The sequence below is a fragment of the Anser anser genome, assembly GCF_964211835.1.
Source record: "Anser anser genome assembly, chromosome: 6".
In the NCBI taxonomy this organism is placed as follows: Eukaryota; Metazoa; Chordata; class Aves; order Anseriformes; family Anatidae; genus Anser; species Anser anser.
The window spans coordinates 2,696,578-2,721,470 of NC_139726.1; the positions used below are offsets into that span (position 1 = coordinate 2,696,578).

Genomic DNA, 24,893 nt, shown 5'->3' on the forward strand with positions numbered 1-24,893 from the left:
CATTGAGCTGGAACGTATCCTCAACTTTTGAGGGTTAGCTGTGTCCTTACAGTTGTCCAAGGCAACGGCTGAATTGGCTAGGAGCACAATTCTTTTAGCACCCATTACTTAGTGCACGCGTAATAACAAAACCTGAAACGTTCTCAAGGTGTATCTGCCTTTTAACACATCTGTCTGCGTAACTCCCAGACCTGGGAGCAACTGAGGCTTTCACTTCCACTGAAAGCACGGAGAAAGCAGGAAGAGTGACTTCCCCTGCCTTACGCGTGATATAGCAGCTCGGAAAGAGTTTCAACAAAAAAGCAAAACCGAGCTACAAGACAATCAAAGAAGATGGCTGGCAACAGAACGATTTTCTTTTCAAACCTCGGCTCTGCCTACTCAAGAAGAACTTAATAAATACAATGGGCACTTAATAGAGCCCAGACAAAGATACAGCAGTCATAATGCTTTCAGGCCTTCCACCACATTAATTTCTTTCTTTACAAGCGAAATAGGTCAAAACTGGGTGCACGTAACATAGTCCTACTTTACTGCCAAAATAATGTAAGCATTCAGATTTTTTTATTTTTAAAATTAAAACTAATATTGGGTATGAACACGGGCGATACAAAATAGCCCAGTTATTCAGTAGAGAAGTGTATCACGTCACCACCACCACCAAAAACTTTCTTAGGGAATATCACGAAGCAGAATATTACTAACCTATAGGCTAATTTGAGAAAGTGAAGAAATATTATTACAGCAGTCCATTTCGCCACTCTAAAGAGGAACTCGTATAATGAAAAACACGTCCAGCTTCAGCAAGTACAAATCTAGAAAAAGTGAACCCAGACTCAGTATTTTTTGGGGGGAACGAAAAGTAATTCATACGTTTACTTCCCAGTGGTTTGTTTCAACGGGCAGACACAAAGCTCTAGCTATCCCACACAAACGACCTACTTTCCTATATCCTGAAGTAAAGCAACAGGTAAAGTATTAGGTAAAAGAGAAGACTTGCACGGCATGGCTCCTAACTGAGGATTTTAAAGGACTAAGCAATCTATCATGTAAAGAGAAATGACACTATCAGAACTATTTTTCTGAACAGCTCTTCTTCAGTTCTTTTTCTTCTCTCTTCATCACGCACACACTTAATGTATCGGTTTTGCAACTGTGAACACCATTTTTTGGGGTCCCTTTTTAGCTTTATTTGGATAAGAATTTCAGTCTCCAAACCTATCTTGCCACAGAAAAGCCAGAGTTCGTATAATATTTTGATTTTGCCAATGCAATTCTTCTCCAGTATTTTGGAATCTTTCACGCTTATAATGCAGACATTTTTCTACACTGGCTGACATTCTGTTAGCTCCCTACAAACTATTAAGCTCTAGAAGAGTCTAGCATGGAAGGTAAACATAACAGGCCCCAAGACAAGAAAAAAGATGACTTCAAATGTGTCTACAAATGAGAATTCAGACCTTTCAAGACCACATGCCACAACAAAATAGGACATTAAAATAGAAAAATGCATTCTGTCACAGCGGGATCTCTCTCACTAACATAGCGCACATTCATTAGACAATTACTACAGCAGACATTTTCATTTGTCATACAAAACAATATGGAATTTAAAACTAACAAACTCAAAGCTTTAATGGCAGCACATTGATTATCATCAAATGATAGAGCTACGAATATTTAAAGTTTCTGTCCAAAGTTAAAATCACTTCAAAAGGAGATCTGAGAACATGAACAACAAAGAACAAACTTGTTCTTTCAATCTCCATGTTTCAGGATTCAAAATAATCTGAAGTTACTAAATATATTTTTATAACAGTTTTTATAATGAAGATTACATGAATTTTAGGAACATCTGATACAGAACATTCTTAGGCTATTTAAAATAAAATCAGAAAGTAAGTAGGTAATAAATGTAAATTCAGTTCTAGTTGATAGACGTCAACTAGATAGACATATTTATTTACTGCTTACTAGGAAAATAGGCATCTATAAAAAAAGTTAATTAAAAATATATCTGTTTAAAAATAAACATTTCAAATCCTGAACATCAAAATTCAATTTGTTTTTAGATTTACAGTCAAAAAAAAGGTAAAAAATATGATTGCTGAAAATATGGCGAAAGGCTTTGAGCTGCTGGCACAATAATTATCTAGATTAGCCCCAAACTCCATTAACTGTGCAATGTGACATCAAAAATACAGCAATAAATGGTAAAAAAGAAAATTATACTCCCGTATCTTAAATGCAGTGGTTTCAATAAACTAGATAAACTTACTTTGTATTAGACACTTGAAGTTCAGGACACAGCAATATTTAAATCATCTGAATAATTCAGACCAAGTTTCTTGCAAGAGAATGTCAGAACATAGTAGGATTGCAAATTAAACCTGTAAATTATGCTTTTGTTTCCAAGTAGTAAGTCAGATGACTGCACTATTTTTAGACACATGGAATTTTTCTCCAAATGCCATTTTTAAAATTGTTTACTGAAGTATGTATTTCTACTCAGCAATTTCCCTCATGAAAATACTCTTAAGATATTAAAAAAATATGATAGCATAAAAATCAGCTATTCTGACACCTTAATGCAAACTACAGCATTATCTGGCATAAACATAATAGCGCTTGAAAGCTTCGGCTGCCTCTCTGAAATCTGGTGTGCTACAAACCTGTACGATTTGATATATGAATCTCCTTCTAGCATTAGTGGATTATTACTCACTGTCTTTCAATGATATACTAATTGAATGTGTAAGGATTTGGAGAATTTGGCCCCACTGTTTTATTTATGAGATAGACAGTATTAAAAGACTTCCTCTGTTTTCTAAAAGAGCACTCAGAAGTTTAAGGATATTTACAGAAAAAAATAGTGGGTGATTTTAATCCTTTTAAATGCTTTCGCTCCATGAAAATTGTGACAAATATTTCTTTATTGATATACAAGAGGTGCATTAATTATAAGCTTAATAATTTTTAAGTGAATCTCTATGAAGATTTGTATACATGACCTTTCCTTATATAGCTTCTTTTTCTACATACGCTAGTCTGAGTCAACTGTTTCACGACTACACCACTCAATTTAAAAATACACTTTCTCATCCTAATATTAAAACCTTGTATTTGGTTTGTTATCTAATAAATATGAATTAATACAAATTTGAAGTACTTTTTAATATGCTAATAAACAGTAAGATACAGGATTAAAAAAAAAAAAAAGCAAGCCTGACCTTTTTCCTCATTAAGCATTAGATTTAAGGTGGATATTATCATCTTGTTCACTCCAAGCTGAAAAACAAAGAATCAGTTGAAAGTGAAGATAAGCAATATGGTCCTCCTGTGATGCTAAGAGTTCAGTATTAAATGATTCTTAATCATTCCTTCAAATTTATAAACATCTAATTGGAGAGGTTTCTTTGAAATTCTGAAATGAATACCTGTTTGCGCTTCGCATTTTGCGCACGGTTCATTTCCAGAAAAAACATCACAAGCACAGAAAAGATAAACTAATGTTTAAGAAAATATTAATGTACAACTTCTTTTCTTCTTCCATAAAGCACTCTATTAAAGTTCACTTTGTATTCCAGCAACAGCGTACACATGCCATGAGTTTCCAATAGCGTTTTGTGTTTTGTGACTCAAAAACCTCTCTCCTGTCTTGCTGTCCCAGGGAGAGATGAGAACACCACGTATCTGTGTCTATCCTCTCCAGGCTGCTCTATTAGGGATTCTGACTCATAGGCTTACCATCCCCTACACTCAGAGATTTACATTTAAGAATGGCAAGGTATATTTAGCCTACTAAAATGAGCCAAGTATCTAAATCTTAATGTCTGTATATTTTTTGGTTGAAATTTTACATAACAATTATGAGACTTTTTCACACTGACACCTTAATAAGGATAAATTGCATTATCCCATTAACTGTGAGGACCAGTCTGGCTCCTGGAAAATGAAACATGTTTTTATGATAATAAAAAGCATTCTATTTCTCTACTTCAGTACAAGTGTCGTGAAACTTTCCTTGGAAACGTTTTGCCATCCAAACTACGCTAAAATCTAGATTTTAGATACTTGAAAAGAAATTCTCTGCACGTGTTTGCAGAAGCACAATTTTGGAAAAAAGTATGAGTAACTCAGGACACCGAGATGGGGAACGTGCAGCTTCTAGGTTACCAGGCTGTAACCTACGACAGAAGTCTGGGCATTGTCAGTGAGTGTCTAAAGAACCTCTCTGCACAACAGACTTTTGGGCTTCCAAAAGCAAATACTTTTCCTACTGCTGAACGGTTCTCTCCAGTGTTAACAAAGTCTTGGAAAGGCAAAACCTTTGGCTACGTGGACTTGTATCAACAAAAGCCAATATGCTGTGCCTCTACAAAAGGATATTAGGCTGTCGAGCATACTTCACATAAAAGGTTTTTCCTTAACCTTAAGCACCCTCTTTCCCCCTCCACAAAACCGTAGTGAGTGGTTTAGGTACTGAACAGAACCTCAAAGGCTTCCTGGGAGCAGGATTACTCACCAGTCCCAAACAGTTAAACACTACAAAAGACGGGTATTGCGTCTCTTCCCAGTATCATGAGGTTTAAGGTAGAGCAAGACACAAGGCAATGATGCTCTGCTCTGCCAGCTATCCAGAGCTCACTTGGTGCACTATGAAACCAGATTTTACTACACGTACAATAAACTGCACAAACCCTAAGCTACACACAAAAAAAAGGTTTCAGTCTCTTCAGAAGGAACTAAACAAAAGGGTGAATCACATTCAGGCTTGACAAGAGCACTGCGCCAGCTCATCAAAGCAGAGCAAACAAAAAGGAGGGTGAAGGACCCCAGGCAGCCAGAATTCAAAACCACGTGTCCCCGTAAGGATGCATTACACCCAGGAGTTTAAGAGCAAATCTCCATTAAAGATGAGAATCCAGAAAGTGCACTACTTCATCCCAAACAGATGACAATGTGTTGTGTCAGAACCCAAGTTAGAACTCACACAGGCCTTTATCCTCTGAATAAGCTTGAAAAACGTTGAAAGTCTGTGGAAACGCAGAAGGCAGGTACATAACACAGATATTTAACATATTCTGGCATCATCCTCCAGAAAGTGAGCTACTGGAAAGCATGTAGGCAAAGAATTCTTTAGTCAGCTCTTAATTACGACATGTTTAGACCTCGATTAAAAGAATTTCATTTGGTAGCATAAATATATTCTGTCACACAAATAAACCCAACCCATCTATAAACAAACAAAGCCATCAGCATCACGAACAAAAGCCAAGAACTCTTGGCAGAAAAATCTAAGAAACGTGAATTTCAAGCTACAGATAGCCTCCTTCATTTTAAAAAAATGTATTTATTTTTTATGTGACACTTGGGCATACCATCTCAGTGGCAGTCTGAATTCAAGGAAATGAACGGCAAATTTCAAAGGGTTGCTGAACCTCAATTTCGGTCCTTTATAATATGGAATTTTCAAATCATTTTATCGAAAAAAAACCAACATTTTTTTTCTTAAAAGTGCAGTAAGTAAAGACTGTGAATACCATATACCTTAAACTATGTATCTTGAAGCAGATTATCAGCAACAGAAAAAGTTCTCAGGAAAATAAAACAAATCTCATTCCACAATTAAGTCAACAGAACTGCACAAACTGAGGATCTGAAGCAGGATCTTGGTGAGCAAACTTGGTCAGCCCACTGGCAGTGAAGGAAGCTCACACTTCCCAGAATCAGTTCTGAAAGCTGCTTCTATAGGCATTTAAAAAAAATTCCAGTCATATATTTCATGGCAGATAGAGGCAAAGTATCTCAGTTTTTCATCCATACTTGCAGTCAGGTATGAGGTAAAAGTTGGGCTGTTTTATCTTTATCCCTATTCTAAATAAAGCCTTGGTGCAATTTTTAGTTTTAGTTTTTATTTTTTAAATCTACAGAGCAACTGCTACCATTGCTTTTATAGAACTCTCATTTTTTTAAAGCCTTATGTCCATCCTACAGGGTTCTTTTTCTCTTCTTCCTGCAACAAACAAAACTAATTATTTCTGCTTCTCTTTATCAGTCCTGCTTTCTAGATTTGCCACTAGTTTGTTGCTCTGCTTTGCCTTCTTCTAACTAATAAAAATTTTCTTTAAAGTGTCGCGTTGAGTACTGCAAAATATATTCTAATGTTTCACTGACAGTGAAGACTTGCAGAGCCTCATGCATGACTCCTGTTTGTAAAAATTCCCAGCATTTTAGGAATGACTATTTGTGATCTTTATTTTTTTCCAAGCTCTCCAATCATCTTTCTCTTGTCGAGGGAACATCCAAGAGAAATTTAGAAGTTTTTTTTAAAAAAAGTATTATTTTGAAAGCCTTTTTTGAAGCAAAACATTAGTGCAGAAAGTAAAAGACATTTTTAAGGAGTGAAGGAGTCATTATGGAAGGAGGTGCTCAAGAAGAGATGGTGAAGGGAAGACTTTATTGCAGCCTTCAACTCAAACTCAACTCAAACTTGGAGACGTGCAAATCTCAAGTTGACAAAGCTCGGGGGAACCCTTCTGAAGTTGGCCCTGCTCTGAGCAGGGCTGGATCGGATGACCTCAGTGGCATGAAGTCTAGTTGGAGGTCAGTACCTAGCCACGTGTCCTAGGAAATATTCCACGAAATCTCAAAGTCTGCTTTCAAGAATGTATAGTATTAAGTCTATAAGCCAGAAAAACAAATATTTCTGAATATAGCCACAATGTTATATTCCATAGGTACAATTTAAGGAAAGAAAAACAAAAGGAAAAAAATATCAACAGGTCTTCCAAATTTTCACAAAATCCGACCTAAGAAGATTGCTCTTCTGTTAGATTCTTCTACTGAACAGGACAGCTCTCTAAAACAAATAGAGATTCAAAATGAGTTGTGAACATCAAGTATTCTGTGTGAATACTGCACTTATCAGTTCAGAGACGATCAGACAGAATTCTGTATTTTCTCTGAAGAAGAAATCACTGATAAGAATGAAAATGCAGCCATATGTTTAAAAATCTTATTTTGAAGCAATGGGTATAGTACAGACACTACCCTGACTCTTTAAAATGTCCAAACAATCTCTTGTACATTAACAGAAATTTATTTTAAAAGAAAAACATATATATTTCTTCAAGTGGGGCACTTCAGATTAGGGATCTCTTCAGTCTTTTCTGGAGGGATTTAAAAAAGCTTTGGAGAAATCTTAAAGCTATGGAATTAGCCTGTTATTTATAGCTCAGTTTCCTAGTGTGTTCTTTGAGCTTCCTAGGACGTTCTTTTTCTCCATCTGCTGGTTGTTGACATGGTATAACCTTATATTTTGATTATGAAAATGTATAAGAACAAACACATTTCATTTTACATTTAACTGTAAAGTTCGGGCTTCATCTCAGGGCAAGGCAGCTACACTCTGCTACTACAATATAATCTAGGTCAAGAATGGTGCTGAATATTTTCCGATACAAATAAATGGAATTCAATTGTTTAATTATGTCAAAATATATTACCACCAATTATGACTAGTAGTCCACATGCATCACGCTGCCACAAAGCGATGATTTTCTTACCATTAAAATACCGTACTTCGTACACTGTTTCAATAAAATCTGTTAAATCTAGGTCAAGAATGCCTTTTTCTTCTTTGTTCTGTTATCACAAAGGTCCACGTATAGGCGCACTATCTCATATAAAGATATGAATTGCTAACTTGTTTACTTTTCTACTTCAGCACCATTCAATGTCAAAGACATCTATTGTTCTTCTCTTTTTTATTTTTTATTTTTGTTACCATTGGCTCAAATCTTTTGTGTTATGTTACTTGAAATACATTTTGTGACAATCTTTACTACTGCAGCATAAAACTATCAAAATAAAACCAAAAGTTTCACGGTTTAAGAAATGCCCTGATTTACTTTGGAGTACTTACCTACATTACTCCTCATGGTCTTGCTTCTAGTTACTTTGGGGATATTTAGGCTTCTGGCAATTCTCGATGCACTTTCAGCTTTGCTTTAGATATTCTCCTGTTTAATTCTCGATAACGGGCAATGTCCATTGAGGCTGGCTCCTTGTCATAGTACACCCCTCAGCTGAGGAACTCCTGCACCCCACGTTATAACTGTTGAAACAGTAAATTTATGTAAATTAAAGAATGAAGCTAATGTTTTTATTTCACTTCTCTTGACTGCTTTCTATGACTTTATCCAATTACTTTGTAGCAAAAATCGAGATAATACTTGCTTTTAAAGAACACTAGGATGGCTCTGACTGGAACTGATATAAAAAGATACCTTTTACCAAATTATGATGGTTCACTGTCCACAAGAATTGGTAGATATCTATAAAAATGAGTATATGGATTTTTATAATGACAGAACTAGTGTGAAACTGTATCATCTGAAGAAGGTCGTGTCTTCAGACAACTGTACTTGTCCTGATGCATGCTAAAAACCTTCAACAAGTAGGACAAGAAATCCCTACTTCTAGGTTATAGAGAGTTACAATACTGCAGCTAATACTGCATGAGAAAAAAATAAATATATATATACATGCATGCATATACCTAAAAATAGAAAATGCAGTGATTCTCTTAAAATTAAAATTGCTCTAAATGGCCCTAGCTATGTAAAAGTATCTACCACTGTTGTTTATGAGCTACTGCACCAGTACATGGATTCTGGTAAACTGTAAGAGAACCTGGATTATTACAGTAACACCTGCCTCTTACAAATAAAAGCACAACAACACCAAAAAGTACCTGCAGTCCCCCACTTGCACACAGTTGGTTAGGCTCTGAGTGTGACAGCTTCAATTTCTCTGACACTGAAAGAAGCTAACAATCTTTGAAGGACTTTAAGTCAATTAATTACTTCTTTTAGAGGTGAAATGGATTGGAGCTCGTTAGGTTAAAGATATAACCAAAAGAGTTAATGTTGGCCCTTAAAGCGTTATACCTGAAACACCAAGGACTAAGTAAGAGCATTGTTACAGACCAGAAATACACTTTTAACAAATTCAGAATTGTAGGGGATTTTGTGTGTCAAAGCATTTACATCTTTCGAAAAAATCTTCCATGCAAATGGATGCAACATGGCCAATCAATGATTTGTGAATCCTACAGAAGGCCTAAAGAATTTGTTCTGATTTACAAATCACTTACTTGGAATCTTTTAAAAACATTTGTCATCAAAGTAATGGTCTTGCAAAAAAACTTTTCCCCTAACAGAAAAAACATTCATACAAAGTGTGTAACAGAAGTTTCAGATAAGCCACAGGCTGGATATAAGCAGGTAGGTCACAGAAAGAACACTGGCAGCAAATACCACATACAGTATTTACTATGATTCTTAAAATATCTTAAAGATTATAGGCAATTTTTTTTTTTTTTTTTTTGCTGTCTTGGTGATGACCTGGTCTTTAGCTTTTATGGACTTTATTAGTAGACATAATTTAATTGAGTTATCATTTCATGAGCACCTAATTAAGGGGCAAAGTCAGGGCAAAACATTTTGTGAAAATAGTTTTGTCCCCCCCCCCCCCAACATTGCATTTACCAACCCAGTAGAGCGTTTCAGGGACCAGTTTTAGTTTTTCATATGCAAACTAGTTAGAAGGAAAATGATCAACTTCCTATAGTTCTTCTGTAACGCATATCATTTTGAAATGACGTCCCTATAAACTTGTAAATATATGTTGCATCAAGTTCTTACTGTTCACATTTCTTAATGATGGGGGCCCCAGACACCTTTGATATTTAAGCACCATCTAGTTAATGCGTCCAAACATTACAGGGTTTAAATGTTCTTAACACCGAATGTTTCTATTTATCTAGAATGCTAACAAGGTACACCAGTAGTGGCTATGAGGCTAACATCTGCAGTCCAGTCCCTGAGCACCAGGAACCAGATAAAAAGTTATCTTTGAACAATTTGGAACAAAGCAGGCTTTCGTCTCCATCTTCTGTTTCTACAAAGTCTAAAGATAAAGAAAACTGGCAAAAAAATGACAGCAGTTACTTGTTTCCAGATTATCCGCTCCATATCTGTTATTAAAATGATGAAAGATAAATAATAAAACATAATAACAAAATTAACGTTGTTGCTATTAGTAAAATAAAGCCTCTTCCCCATCATTAAAAGGGCTTAAAACAAATAAAGCAGAACAACGTGACTTTATAAAGGCAAGGAATCGTACGGATCTAAATATGTAGTGTATGTGACTGGAAAAAGCTACTGCATCTTAATGGGTGAGGAATTGGGGCAGTCAATGGGGAGAGCTGCAGTGAAGGAGACTCAAAGTCAGACGTCGCACAAAAGGAGGAGGATGTTGGGGGACAGACACAAATCTCACGAAGCAGGGAAGGCACTGAGCTTTCTCCTCTGAAGCCTCCAAGGGACTTACATTGTGGGGCTCTCAGCAATGGGCCCGTGCTGCTACTGTGAGCTTATCAAGAAACTGAGCGCCAATGTTTTCTAAATTACTCACAAATTCTAAATCTCGAAATCTGACATATAAATGGCACAATTTAAATGTAATTTCTTCTCTAATTTTAGAAATGACCAAGTTTAACTTGCTTCCTCTGTACGTAATTTCCTCTGTATGAAAGCTGCATGGAATATTTGAAGAAAACAAACCAGCACCATTTCTTGTTATTCATAAAATTATGGATGAATGCTTGAAGAATTCATGGCTTCGTAACATAACTAGCTCTTACAGGATCAAAACAAATAGAAAAATGGTAAAACTTTGCATTAAAGAATTTGCACAGAAATATATTTTATCCGAAGATTATTATATCCGTAGTAAAACTATAATGTTTAAACACATTGAAAGGTATTGATATGAGATGTTGTTGTAAAGGCCTTCCTTGAGCATAATCACAGCAAACAATGTAAAACTAATTTACTGGAAACCATTCCAATAGATGGATGAAATAGCCCAACAATGAAACCTATGTCATACCAGGGCTTAAAATAACCAGGTCACGTGGACAGTACTGGAGATTTAAGTAGCATCAGTAAAAGAAGCTTCTAAAAGAGACCTCACAAAGTCGACAGAAAAGAGTTACTAAAATGAATTCAAATAAATTACTGTTTTTTAACTTACAGTATCTAAATAAAATAGTAACAATACATTAATTATAAGAATTGTCTGTACTGAACACATGGAAATGGAAACGTGTAAGCAAAGAAGTAACTCAAGTTTCTGCTGGTAAAAGATTACCTCTAGTATACCTATTTCATTTACAAACCTACTTGCATCAAAATAATAGCATCAAAGACATAGCCGACTAGCTACAGTGAACAGTTTTACAAATACTCAGCGCGCATTGCCAGTGTCTTATACGACCCTCAAAAGGGTCTTATGTGGTGAGTCAAGAGAATTTTTGTGGCTAATTCAATAGGCTCTATATTGCTTTTTCCCTCCTGAAAGTCTTGCTCTCCCTCTCTTTTTATCCAGCCTCTTAATCCTTCTTTGCCTACTAGGAGAAATCAGGTTTCATGATAAAGAATTAAAACAATTATTTGTAAAAATTGTAAGGGATTGAATTTTTTTTATTCTGTTAAAAAATGGGCACTTGACATTGAAGAAAGCACTTACAGTTCTGGAAATCTGCTATTTAATGTTAAGACAGTGATTGTCACAGACCTTCCTAGCCCTTATTAAATAGTCAGCACTGCACCATGCACGAAGAGACCAGTTTATTTTTATCATTCAGAGATAAGTATAGGACTTTCACAGTGACTGCAATATGTTTATTTTTTCTATTGCATGCATATCCGTAACAATAAATTTTCCAGTGAGTTCTCACCAAGTTGCAGGAATCTAATGGTGGACGTATTGCTGGGGAAAAGCCATCTGTTTTTTCAGTGAATGTGCTTTCTCGTTTGCTTCTGAGCTTTCTATTTACATAACAAGTCTGTGATAACAGATTAAAAAAAATCCTGTCCCCATCTAATCTCTTAAGATACATACAATATTCTTACAACTATGGTATTTGATGTATCTAAAATTAAAGACACTCTACTTTTCACGAAGCGAAATAAAAAATGCCAAAAAAATGATCTTCCAGTAAAAGAAACAAACTCAGGAACTTTTCAATTGTGTGCTGTCAGGAATGTGTAGAGAAAAAGAATGGCACTCCGCCAGTCTGCTTTCATTTTTTAAAGGTATGTTTTAACTCTATGTCTTCCGAAGCAGTCAGCTTGTTTATTGGCTCTCTCATACTCTCATGTCTTCTTTCCATTTACCCTGTGGTACAACTGAGAAACGTTCCTCCAAAAGAGTATATCCCAAACCAGTCATGACTCCATGCTGGAAAAATCTGACAAAAGCTTAGAAACTTGGTTACAAGCATCCCATCTGATACCGTCTGACTTTACTGTCTGTAATTCCTGAGTTTATTTTGTTAAGCGGTCAAATCACAAGTAATGCTATTTAGTAATTGGGTATCCTCTGTAACACCAAAAATGAACATGACATCATTAATTGGTAGCAGCGGCACTGGGTGTCAACACCGACACCACCAGATAAACCATGCTGCTTACACCTTCAGCCTACTGGAAGCCCAGCATTTCTTTCTGTCACGCCGAAGAAATGAAATAAAGATGCAAGTGTGCAGTACACGAGTACAACGTAAACACGTTTCTTCAGAGGAAAATTCTAACAATTCTAAAATTTCAAATCACTGTTTGCTACCCATGCATATGTCATGGGAAGAGAAACAGTGGGAACGAGGGAATCCACGTACCTCAAATCCGGAAGACTGGTGTAGGAATCCAGCAGATTTTGGTGGGTCTTGACTTTTGGAAAGAATTAGTGAAGTATTGTTTCTTCAAGCTTTTATGTTTCTCTGCCCGTTATGCTGTGATTAAGTCTCTTCTTCCTGCAATAAAATAAAACATGTTTTAGTAAAACAAGACTTGCAGAAAGACAAAGTATCAATACCTGTACTTAATACAGACTGCATGGCTTCTCTAACAGACTGCTTCACCACACAAAAACCATGGGGACAGTCACAAAAGCAAACACTGAACAGAATGAGTTAGTTTACATAGGCTCCCTCAGTAGTCAGTGAAGAAAGGTAGAGTCTGAAATCTGATTCAAAATATATGAATCTTGAATCTAATCTAGTCTGAAATATACCTACATTCTCAACTGCCCTCTGGGAGGACCTCTCTTTCTTCACTGACCATAAAATGCAAAACCACAGGAATACACTGGTGTCCAAGGGTAGGGCGGAGTGGCTCCATCCTCCATTGCGTTACACCTCCACAGAATCTAAAGCTAAAGAAACAGTGTCTATATATTGCAGAATGGATAAATGGACTTAGTATTAGAGGTTCTTGAGAAGATCTACCTCCAAAACTTCAAAAAACTAAAACGGTTAAAAAGACATCCAGTGTTTGTAATTAACATCTAATTTATATACATATATATGCACGCACATGCTCACACGTATATAGATTAACATTAAAAAAATAGGGTAGCTTGGATACAATGGAACATAGATTTTAGATTTGCAGGCATTTTACTGTTTCTTTTTTTTCCTAAAGCAAACACAGCCACAGCAAATTCTGTGACACGAACGCGTGACTGAAAGTCACAAGCTCCACCTAACCAGGGCCTTGTACTCAACTTTATTCTTAAAACCAGCATAAAGAGGTGGGGACACTATCTCTGCGTGACTGTGTTTGGACAAACAAGATGGATCACAGCATCTTCAGGTTTCCCCAGCGCAGATCCGGAAGCTCCATCCATCCATCCCGAAGATCTGGCTTACATTTGGGCTCTGTCAGCACCACGGTGGGATGCTAAGAACTCATCGGACACTGGCTTTTTTCCCATTTTCTTCATTTTCTGGAACGCTGCGGAGCAGGAAATCCCCAGCGGGTAGCTCCTTACCCGTTGGAGGGCACAGCCCAGCCTCCACTAAGTGGCTCCTCCTGCTGCAGTTCCTGCTCCCTCTCTTCGCCCGCTACCGATGCTCCAGAGAATCAGATAAGGGAGCCGATTTGTGTATTTCTGCCGGATTAGTCTTAACCTAGATCGGTGCCCTAATCTCCGGGGCTGGAGGCACGCTGGTGCTGGCTGCAGAGGAAGGAGCAGCACGCAGGGACGGATAGCCCGGGTGGCATGGGAAATCCGATACATTTCCTAAGTCATTTTACTTTAAAATACTGCGCTACTGAAAATGTCTTCTCCTTCCCTGGGTTTCACAGTAGGGGTCTGGTATATTATTTCATCATTGAAGTAAGAGGAATAGTTACCTGTCTGCATATGCAAAATATATGAACCCAATTCTAAATTCTAACTGTTCTAATACCAAAGAGTAGGTAAGTATGTCTAAAAATGTGTTCTGAGTACCTGATAGAAGTCATCTTAAAGCTGTTGGAAACGGATAATCGTGTTTCATTACTGACTAGCGTTCACGTACATTATCCAAATATTTCCTAGACATGGTAGCTGGAGAAAATGAAATTAGAACGTAAAACAGATGACCTAAGAGAGCAAGAAACAAGTCTCCTACCTTCCAAGACAACCTCTGCACGAGCACATGGCCTTTTACAAGCGTACTGCTCTTTTGTACCAGAGCAAGCTGGCCACGTTAATGTAATGTCAAGAACACATGTTAAGCGCCCAACACCGCAACATGCTAACCGCAAAACACGAAAGCTACAAGCCGTACAAGAAAAGGCAGATCTTTTAGCGAACCTAATTTAAAAATTAGCTAAAGCTGTAAGGCTAACATACTAACACGTCTGTTTTACTTCTGTGATACGTAGCTATAAGGCTAACATACCAACATATTTGTTTTACGTATGTGATACATAGCTAGAAGGCTAACATACCAACATTTTTCACAGGTTGGGAATGGTGTCGTTTGCGTGGATGCAGCTTTGAACAGGGAAGATGTAACAAGGGATACTATCGAGTTTTTTTTTGCTTCCATTTACAGGAAAGAAGAAGAAATGGATTTTTAATTTGCAAGAGGGGAAAATCAGAGACATCAATTTAGTCAATAGTCTCAATCCTATAAATCCTACAAATCTGATACCTTCATAAAGGAAGTGACAAGCACTAATAATATATCTTACAAATACGAAAAGACTTATTCTATGAAAAGCCTTGGTTTTGACAGGAAAGGTGCACACTACTATTCAGAAACAGCATACATGCAATCTTCACCTGGCAATTTAAAAACCGAACGAAAACAATCAAATTGACAAATAGATCAGTTTCCAACTATGAGGAAAATCACTCCAATGTACAACCTTGGGTAATAAAGAGGTAAGCGGAGTGCAGGCCCATGTGCCATAGCACTCATCTTACCTAACTGCTGGTTGCTATGGCAAGCATTTGCCCGCATTTTGTACATTAAACAGTAATATGTTTTCTGTTTCCGTGTTCTTGATATTTTGATGAAGTTAATGCTCGAGCTTTGGGCGTGAAAGGTATGAAAACCAGAGGTTCTCTCAAATAATCATGCATTCCAATTTATTTTGGTTTTGTGACAACATCTGAGAATTAAATGAATAATTTAAAAATTATTTTCATTCATCTTACACAGCATTTTCAAAACTTGTGATTCGTTTCCATTAGCTACTTTGCATACCTGTTGTACACGCAATTCTATTTTCTAGCTCACAATGGAAATGCAATCTACTTTTCTCCTTCACTGATCTTTAATTTAATATAGAGATAACTGTGAAACTGATGAGAACTGAGATGAGAACCAAATAATTTTAGTTCTGCGTAACACCAATTTGCCTTTTCCTCCTTTTCATCTAAGAATAGCTGTTAGAAATACTAAAAAAAATAAAAATAATAATTAATCAAAAACTTTGCATAGTCATTACTACCATAAACTAACAAGTAACTGAATGTCTTTCCGTAGCGGTCTCTATGTGAAATACTGCGACATTTCCCCAGGTAGCAGCCAGCTCTCAGAACAGTACCAGAGTCATTCTGATGAGGACAACGTTAATCCACTTTTTTCTTAATCTGCACGGCTAACATGAAGCCTTAATATACAAAACATAAGCATCTAGGAAGTGAACACATTTAGTAAAATAACAACTAGAGAAGAGAGAAACACAATCCTCTTCCCACCCCAGGGCCCCATGACGAACCAACTGCAAATTCAGATGGCATCCACTGGCAGAAAGCTCCATGACAATCATACGTATTTTTTATGAAGTCAAAAGAGAAAGTTCTTTTCCTTTTGATAGGAACGGTGTTATCCACTACCAGTGAGAGCGCATGTTACCTTCCTCTTTCCCACAAGTGAAAATAAATAATTTGTACGTGGCTTGATTTGTCTGGTGCATCACTTGACATCAGAATTAGAAACTAAGAATTTCACAGCAGGGTCAGCTGCCCTGGATTACAACTTTTTAACCTCTCCTATACTTCATAACATATAAGACATGCAGAAAGAGAGTCCTAACAGCGTATTTACAAAGGCCACGGCCAAGCGTTAGAGGCATTCTGCTCACAGCAGTGCACGTTGCTCTGCAATGCCTGACACAGGCAAGGTGCAGGGCAGACGCAGGCTATCCTGAAGGCAACCAAAGCAGCCCTGCACCGGGCTACAGCCTGCCTTTCCTGCTGCCCCTACTCACGTGCTTCTGTATTTAGCTGGGTCATCTTCCACAGATAATGGCGGAAGACACATCAGAATATGTTCTTTCCTACGTTCTCATTTATATATAAAATGATCTGAATATTTGTGCTTCCAGGCAGCTTTTAGGAGCAGAATTCCACTACTGTTCAGCAAAGCTGTTTCAAAGTTGACACCAAGATTGGAAGCTTTTCAGTTCCTATAAGAACACTGCATAAGCACCTGAAGCAACAAAAAAATACGTGAATAAATATACCAACAGCATAAGCAACAGAAGAAAAGGATACCCGGACTTTACAGTGTATCTCTTGCCCAAATCCTTGAACTCACTTAGAAAGAAATTTAATGTCGTAAGCACAGGTTACATTTTTGCTTCATGATACTTTATTATCACATAATAAAGCATCTTGTAGACACAATATGCCATTGATTAAAATCAATCCCTCAAGAAGAAAACAACACAAACTCTTCTGAACTGTGCTGTTTCTTATTTAAAAATTCTTGGTGCAATTATCCATAACTGGCAACTTTTGATTATTTTCAGCTCTCACTCTCTCCAAGCAGCCACCGCAGCCAGCAGCAGAAAAACCAATGCCCAGCTTCCAGCACCAAAAGTTTTCTTCTGGGCCAGACTCAGAGTGCAACCAGCGCTGTATGCAGGGAAAGCAATTTTCTCCAACATTTGAAATACTGGGTTGTACATGCTTAGTTCATGTAGGAAGAAATCAGCAGCCTGCCCCAGTGTATGAACACTGCGTATAAATGCTTTTTTCACTGTTACTGCTTGGGCATGAGATAACTGGAAATGCTTAGAAAAGCTACCATTTAAATAACTGAAAAAAAAAAAAAAGCATTTGTTGCATCATCCTTTCATCATTATACTTTTCACAGAGGAAGCACCTTCAGGAAGTTCAGGGAGCAGCTTCCACCACCAGCAGCTGCTGCGGCAATGGTTTTAACCTGTTGAGTTTTACTCTTTGCTCATTTTCTGATGCGCCCAACTTCATGACCGTAACACTCTGACTTCCCGAATTCCTTGCTTCTATTATCCCCTTGTGGCTAGAGGATGTTTATCTCCCAGTAAAACGATAACCAAAGTCATCATACGCATCGTATTAGATTTCATTCCTTAATACCTACACGGTGGCCTACAAGGTGTCAGATGTTGTCATGCTCCAGAAGAGCCCGACCAGGGAGTGCTACGGTGACGGCATTGCAGCACGCATCCTGCCTGGCGCTGGCGAGGCTGAGAGAGTTCAAAAGGAATTTACACAGTGCAGGGAAGTTGCTGCGCTACCTGGCACGTAACATGAGGGCTCTGGAAAGCCTCTTCCTTTACCGTCGAGGAGTATTCATTGCTCTGCTTCCTCTACGTAGTTCTTTCAAACTGACATCGCTGCTAATTGGTACTACTAATTGTCCAATTCATTCATAAAGTACCAGGATGATATTTTAATACTCCCCTGGCACAGGGCTCCTAATGCAGAATTCAGCTTCTGTTTCTGGAATTTTAATTCTATTCTTGTTAAGGTTAATAGACAGTTTCCTACTGAGTTTAATATAATTCACATTGGATCACTACTGAGTCTATATTTATACAAAATGCCCTATTTGAATCTAATCATGTTAAAGATATCCATCTTCTTTCTTCATAGATAGACATCAAAATTCACTAAAAATTTAGCCTACAATGAATTTTCATAAAGCATTTATAGAATCGATGAAGTTTGTTTTTCAAAAGTATTTCTAAAATCTGATACCAAATCTTCCTCTGATATTCCTCTGATTTTTAAAAATAGCACCTGCTGCAAGTAACATTAAGGCCAAACGGACATGTTAAATATCATAATGCTTTTTTAATGACAACTGTACTAAATGTCACTGTGGACAAAGTTACCCATCCTCTTAAAAGGCTAATAAAATTCACTTCTGTGTTGCAAAGGTTTTTTGAAGGCATGAGTTTGTGAAAGGGCCAGAGGTGAGAAGATAGACACAGGAAACTAGCTAATATATAAACATATCTAAGACCACATGATGCCCTAATGAATTTACTAATTTAGAAGCTTTATGATGCTGGAAATTACATTTTGAATGGCAACCCATATTGAAATATAAAAATACTAATGTTTTATATATATATATTATATATATAATATATATATTATATTATTATATATATTATATATATTATATTATTATATATTATATTATATATTATATATAAAAAGATATAATCTATGAAAACTAAAAAGGCATAGAAAAATGGCAAGATGAAAACATAAATTTCCATTGGATAAGAAAAGCAAGAATGTAAAATGTATTATCCACAAGAAAGTGATGGCAGAGGCTGCAGAAACCCCACAAGGCCAGTGAGAAGGCTGCTCTGGAAGGTGGCTTGGGGAAGGTTTCTGCAGCGCAGGGCAGCAGCCATCACCACAGGCCTGCCCGAATCCTTTCAGTTAACATTTTGGAGAATGCTGTGTTGGACAGGCCATGAAAACCATGCTCTCAAGTACGTCACTAAGGGACATACAGAGAAAACATCAAGCCTGCTGGCGTACCTCAGGTCCTCCGGCCTGCTCCTGACAGGAGCAAGCAGCTGTGCCGCCTCAGGGCTTCCTCTGGCAGCTGACTCCAGCCTCCACCATCAGCTCCTCTTGTTCCTCCACCATTTCTCCTCCTCACCACAGTTTTACTCTTAGATGTAATCACAAGGACGACCTGTACTCAGTGCAAACCTGAAAAACTCTTCCCCGTCTCCTCAACGAGGAACACCTCTCACCCTGACATCAGTGTAACCCACTCTCCATCGCTTTAGTGTCTCTATGGAGTTTCATCAGGGAAAAACTTCTTCCAGTTTATTTTTTTTTCCCCTCAGCCACCACCTGATGTAGAGGAACATGAAAAGGGAAGTGTGCACCCATCCTGCCAGGAGGTTTCTGATGATGTTAGATGTAACTGGAGACTTTAGATGTAACCAGAGAGCAGAGGCTGGCAGAGTACAGCAGCAGGCATGGTCAGAGGCAACTTAAGCAACTGATGCAACTGGAAGCATTTCTAGTCACTAAAACTCCTGTTAAAAACCTAAAAGCAGACATACCTAAGCTGGTATTTTGGGATTGTAAGGCAAGAATGAGGGCAACTCTCTCAGGCTGCTCCCTAATCCTTCCCAGGCTGGCTCTGACGACCTGCGCTCCCCGGGGCAGGCCGGAGGGAAGCAGCCAGCCACGTCAAAGAACATCTCCAAGTAACCGGTGAGGGAGAAGGCAGAAAGCAGGGCTCTTCAGCATACCCATCTGACGAGTGGCACACCCCTCCTGTAACCTCAAAAATCAGCCACAAATGGAAACACACAGCAACACCCCAACCCAACATCCACCGACAGCAGGGCCTCTGCATTTGCTTCAGCGAGCGGTCACCGAAGGTAGGACGAAAGGCTTCAAGCAGACACTGCTAGTTCAGCAGAGCAAAGCCTTCGGGATTAGGCCAGCTCCTAACGCTCTGCCAGCTTTGGCTTCCTAAAGCAGGGTGCCCTCCTGCTATATTCAGGGCTACGAGGACACAAGTACTAATGGAAGAGCCTCAGGGACGCAGCACGTCGGGCCGCTTCAGGGCTCGAGCGGCAGCAGCGGTATTCCCACACCAGGCCCTCCTCACGTTCTGGAAGGCTCTCTCATTACAGGGGTTTGTAATTGGAAAAAATTCAAACTCGGTGGAAATCACTGCAGTATTAGCTACTGCTGACAGAGACAAAGCATTACATTAGGCGTTTCTTAGAGCAAGCCGACCATAAGAATCATGTCATAGCTCTAAGTTAACTAGCTTCTCATGCTTAGTTCGATATCCCAAAAAGATACTCAAGGGTGTGCTCAACATTTGCAATACTTAACGAAAGTTGGTGTAAAGCTACTGGGGAGGCAGTAAGAGCCTTTGCAACACAGTTCTTAATCCCAGGAAACAGGACAGGAATTTCAAGACCACCACACAAATGGCCCCCCCACCCCTTTGCACTCAAACCTTTGTTTGGCAACAGATTTTTTTATTATTATTATTTTTTTTTTTCTATTTGCAGATCACTACAATAAAAAACTTTGTGTCTTCCAATTCCTATTTAATGCAGTATTTTATAAAACAGATTTATTCAGGCTCAAGAAGAGTGAGTGGACAAAGGCACGTAACTGGTTTATTGGCCTGGTTGGCACTTTGTTATGTAAAATGGAAGTGATCGTTTTTATTTCATAAAACTTTGTGTTGCTTTTACTCTGAGCAATCACAGAATCATTAGGGTTGGAAAAGCCCTCCAAGATCATCTGGTCCAACCACCCCACTACCACCAATGTCACCCACCAAACCATGTCCCGAAGCACCACGTCCAACCTTTCCTTGAGCTCCAGCACTTCCCTGGGCAAACCGTCCCAATGCCCAAATGCAATGACAAGAAAAAACAAGGTGGGTTCCCATGCTAAAAGCTAAAGGTGCTGGTGTACTGCAAAGTGCCAGCTATCCATACAGCAAATGAAAAAAAAAAAGAAAGAGGTAAAAGCATCTCATTAAAAAGTTAAGTAATTTCCAGAAAACTGTATCAGAGAGCATCATAACTTTACTATCCCTTTGGTTTGTTGAGACATCTGAGTAGCCTTTAGGGGAAGAGGATGGAAACAAAACTAGAAAGAATTGCCCCCATGAAAACAACGCCCCCAACACTTGTGCAAACCTAGATGCATTTTTTTTTTTACCCGAAGTCTGCTCTGTAAGTATTATTAGATGAGAAAAGGAAGAGACAGTAAAAACAAGCATTTAAAATTGTCAAGACAGTAAATCAACACTAGGAGTAGGTAAAAAAAACAATTTTTTTAAAAATAAATGAAACACACAAAGATATTGAGGGATTAAAGAATAGAAAACTATTGCAACAAGAAATAAAATCCATAAAAAATCAGAAATATAACCGTACAATATAAATTCAAAACATAAAGTGCATTAGGTTCCTTGCTTCAAAAAAGTTTTTCATCAAGCCTTCATTCAATGACTGGTCGTATTAATGCCGCCATATAAAGACCAAGAAAAATGTTTCAGAGCAGGTAACAAATGAATTTTACTAGGTTCACGTTAGCCAGCTTTTCACATCAACCGAGCACGCAGAGAAAACAGATCCAAATACAGAACTTTCAGTAGCATTCAACAGACAAGTTTCCTTTGTTATTACAAGACTTTATGTAAAACTTTTGCTACCACCAAAACCCTTTCAATCCAGAGAAACTTCTACCATAAAATGGAAAGACTTGAATTGTTTAAGGCCTCCAGTCATTAACAGAAGTTAAACACTTCTAATTGCTCTGCAAGTTATCTTAATTTAGTAATTAAAAATGTCAGTGTAACAGCAGTATAGCCTTACAATTTTGTATGGATCCCAGAGCAGAGAAGTACACAATGTCAGCTGGTCGAATTCAATGAATAATTTTTTTCCCTTCTTCACAGAAACCACCACATAAACTTCCCAGATCCCTCATTCTTAGCATGTTTTAACACTGTGGAATTGGCCTTACCATCAGAAGATTTCTGCCCCCTGAAGCTTTTGGTCGCCCTTCTGTACTTGCAAGCTTCCCTAATTCCAAGGTATGGCCACAGGTAGAAAGGAGCTAATGGGAGCTTCCACACGACAGAAGTCATTTCCCAGAGAGAGTACCGAGACAACCATTCAAGGAGAAAAAATTGAAATTCCTCCTGAATTAGGCTAGATTGAAATCAATGAGACAATCAGATCCCCTGGCAACTACTAATCCGGCAGACAGAAAGATTTCTGTTCAAACCAAGCGCTGAGGTACTAACATGAGCCTAAGCCTAAGGACCAAAGCCCATCTTCACCTTAATGTAAGCTTGCTTTAAATTTACAGCTGTCAGAGCACAGTGCCCACGTCTTTGGGAGCAGTGCTTGATGCCCTTGGTCTGCCAACCCTCCAGACAGGCCAGCTTCAGCTGCGTGGGCGCTGGGGGGGTCAGGTAGCACAGTGAGGCACCCGGTGGGCCACCGAGTTTTGCATGGAACTGGTCTGGATGCGGAGTGGATCGGGGAAGAAGCAAAGAAACAAAGAGAACCCCCACCGAAAACCCAAGCCTTCCGACCTGATGCCATTCGCGCAGCGCTCACCTCGCAGCGTGCGTCCCTCCTGCTCGGGCTGCCCCGCGGTTGTACCAACGGCAGCGGAACAGAAGGAAGTGGTGCACATGTGGGAACAGCGGCCAGCAAAGAAAACAGCTTTTTCCATAGAACCGCTGACTTGAATGCAAGTGAAATGACGCCCCGACTTCCCTTGTAACTGAAAGTTTTCTGCTGTACAGCATCCAAAGTTTCTAGCAGCCTCATACCATTTTATATGAAGATATGTCAATGTATTCTTTGACGTCCTGAGTTAGCAGGTAGAAATAACAATATATAGCTCTTCCCTTAATTCCAGCAGCTCCAATCTTTTTGAGAATTACGTTCTTGAATGCTTCTAGCAACGTGTCTTATCCAGAAGCTTCAGTGCTAGAGAAAGTGACTCACCTCGCACTGGAGTCGAAGAGGAGATTTAGAAGGAAAGCCTGATGCACTTTCAAAGTACCAGCACAAGCAGTATTAAAATTAGCATCCAGATGTGTCATTATAATTTGAAATGCCTAACCAAGCCACATTAGGGAACGTGAAACTTACCAAAATGTCAGAATGCTCTAAGTAGGTAACAGTTAGCTGTCACTAAGTGAAATAACCAAATTAGTCATTTTTAAGTACGGTTCCAAATATTCAATGCAAACCAAAACCAGCCTTCTGAATTATTTATTTTTTTGAACTATAAACATGTCCTCATGTCTCTAGCAAATTTATGAATCTTCTCATGCAGCTAGATCCTCAATAAGCAGACGAGGGCTCAGCTACAAACGCAGTGTAAATGCAAGGTAAGAATTTATCCTAAGCACACAAAACTGTAGTAAATGGAACGATTCAAGTGGGTTGCCTGCGACTGCTGTAGCTCAGACCAACTACATACGCTGTGGTAAATGCAGTTTGTACTGTGGCACGTGCAAGTATTTTAGGGAGCAGATAAAAACAAGCAGTTTAAAGTAAGCATTTTCTTTAAATCCACTTTTTGTTTGTTTTTCCAGCCTTACATACAGAAAATGTGAACTCACTTGCACACTAATACTACTATACCCTAACACTCCCGTTATCATCAGGAACTGCTGTTATACCCATGTACCAGAATGTTTTATATCTGTATTTCTTTCCTCATGATATAACCAAATTGTTTTGTGGCAGAGCTAACCTGACGGCACAGAATAAACTCACCTTTCTGCTTTATCATTTTCATTCATTGACTTAGTCCAAGTACAAAATCCCACGGTAAACAGTAAATCTGTTGTAATTGTACAGTGAACGGTAGCCTGGGCATTTGCAACAGGTCTCAAAGCTGGAAACAGAAACTTTATGTAAAAGCACTAAAGAACAAGTCCTTTAAGTGGTCAGATTTCACACTGGTCTTCTAAACCCTTCTCATCTGAACCCCAGACTCTTGAAGCTTTACTAACTACAGACCATTAAGCGTGTCTGTATGAATTTTGCCGATGTGTTTGGTGGAAATGTGTTTCTGTAACATGCTTTCCAGATGCCATTTATGAGTAGAGAACACATAAAACCAATAAAAAAGAACATAAGTTTATTTTATTATCTTCTTTCGATTTTTTTTGGTGCCATCAGCAATAAAAGACCACATGGAGACTGCCACGTATGCAATTAAGTGGGACGAATCGTAGTGACAAACAGATCCAGCACACCTTCAGAGCAAAGACTTCTGCTCCAAAAGCTACAGACACGGGCAGGGACTGTCACGCTGTAAGGACAGTTTGAGACACAGGAGTTCTGGCAAGCTAAGACGAAGAGAAAAACTGAAGTAGTCGTGTTTTTTAAAAATTATTATTAGTGAAGGCTGTAGAGTAGCCCTTTTTAAAAACTCAATTCATGATGAAGCTTTTTGGAGCTAAAGCAAGATAATTTAACACATTATGCTACCACGGAATCGAGGTCACACACACTGACATCAAGTTTTGCATGAATTATTTTGAATATCCTTGGCATTAAGTTATTTGACATTCATGGAATCATCTCAGGTTAAGCTGAATGGCAATACATCGCATCAGGTTGTATTTTAGTAACTCGGCACTGCAAGCTTAGCAAGCAATTCAGGATTTCAGGTATTTTGCATTATTGCACAGGCACTATTATACTTTTACGTAC

General features: G+C 38.3%; 1 protein-coding gene across 12 annotated transcripts in view; it reads right to left on the reverse strand.

Annotated features, from left to right (window-relative positions):
* MBD5 (methyl-CpG binding domain protein 5) overlaps positions 1–24,893 on the reverse strand; it is a 135,144-nt gene that overhangs the window by 49,191 nt on the left and 61,060 nt on the right. For 10 of the 12 annotated variants that reach the window (XM_083842685.1, XM_083842683.1, XM_083842684.1 and 7 more), the window contains 2 exons: positions 12,752–12,886; positions 7,928–8,119 (listed from right to left, as the gene is read on the reverse strand). The gene's annotated coding sequence lies outside the window, so the exon portion shown is untranslated. Of the gene's footprint in view, positions 1–3,230; positions 3,289–7,927; positions 8,120–12,751; positions 12,887–24,893 lie in introns of all 12 variants that reach the window. The other 2 variants (XM_083842692.1, XM_083842690.1) reach the window with 1 other exon arrangement.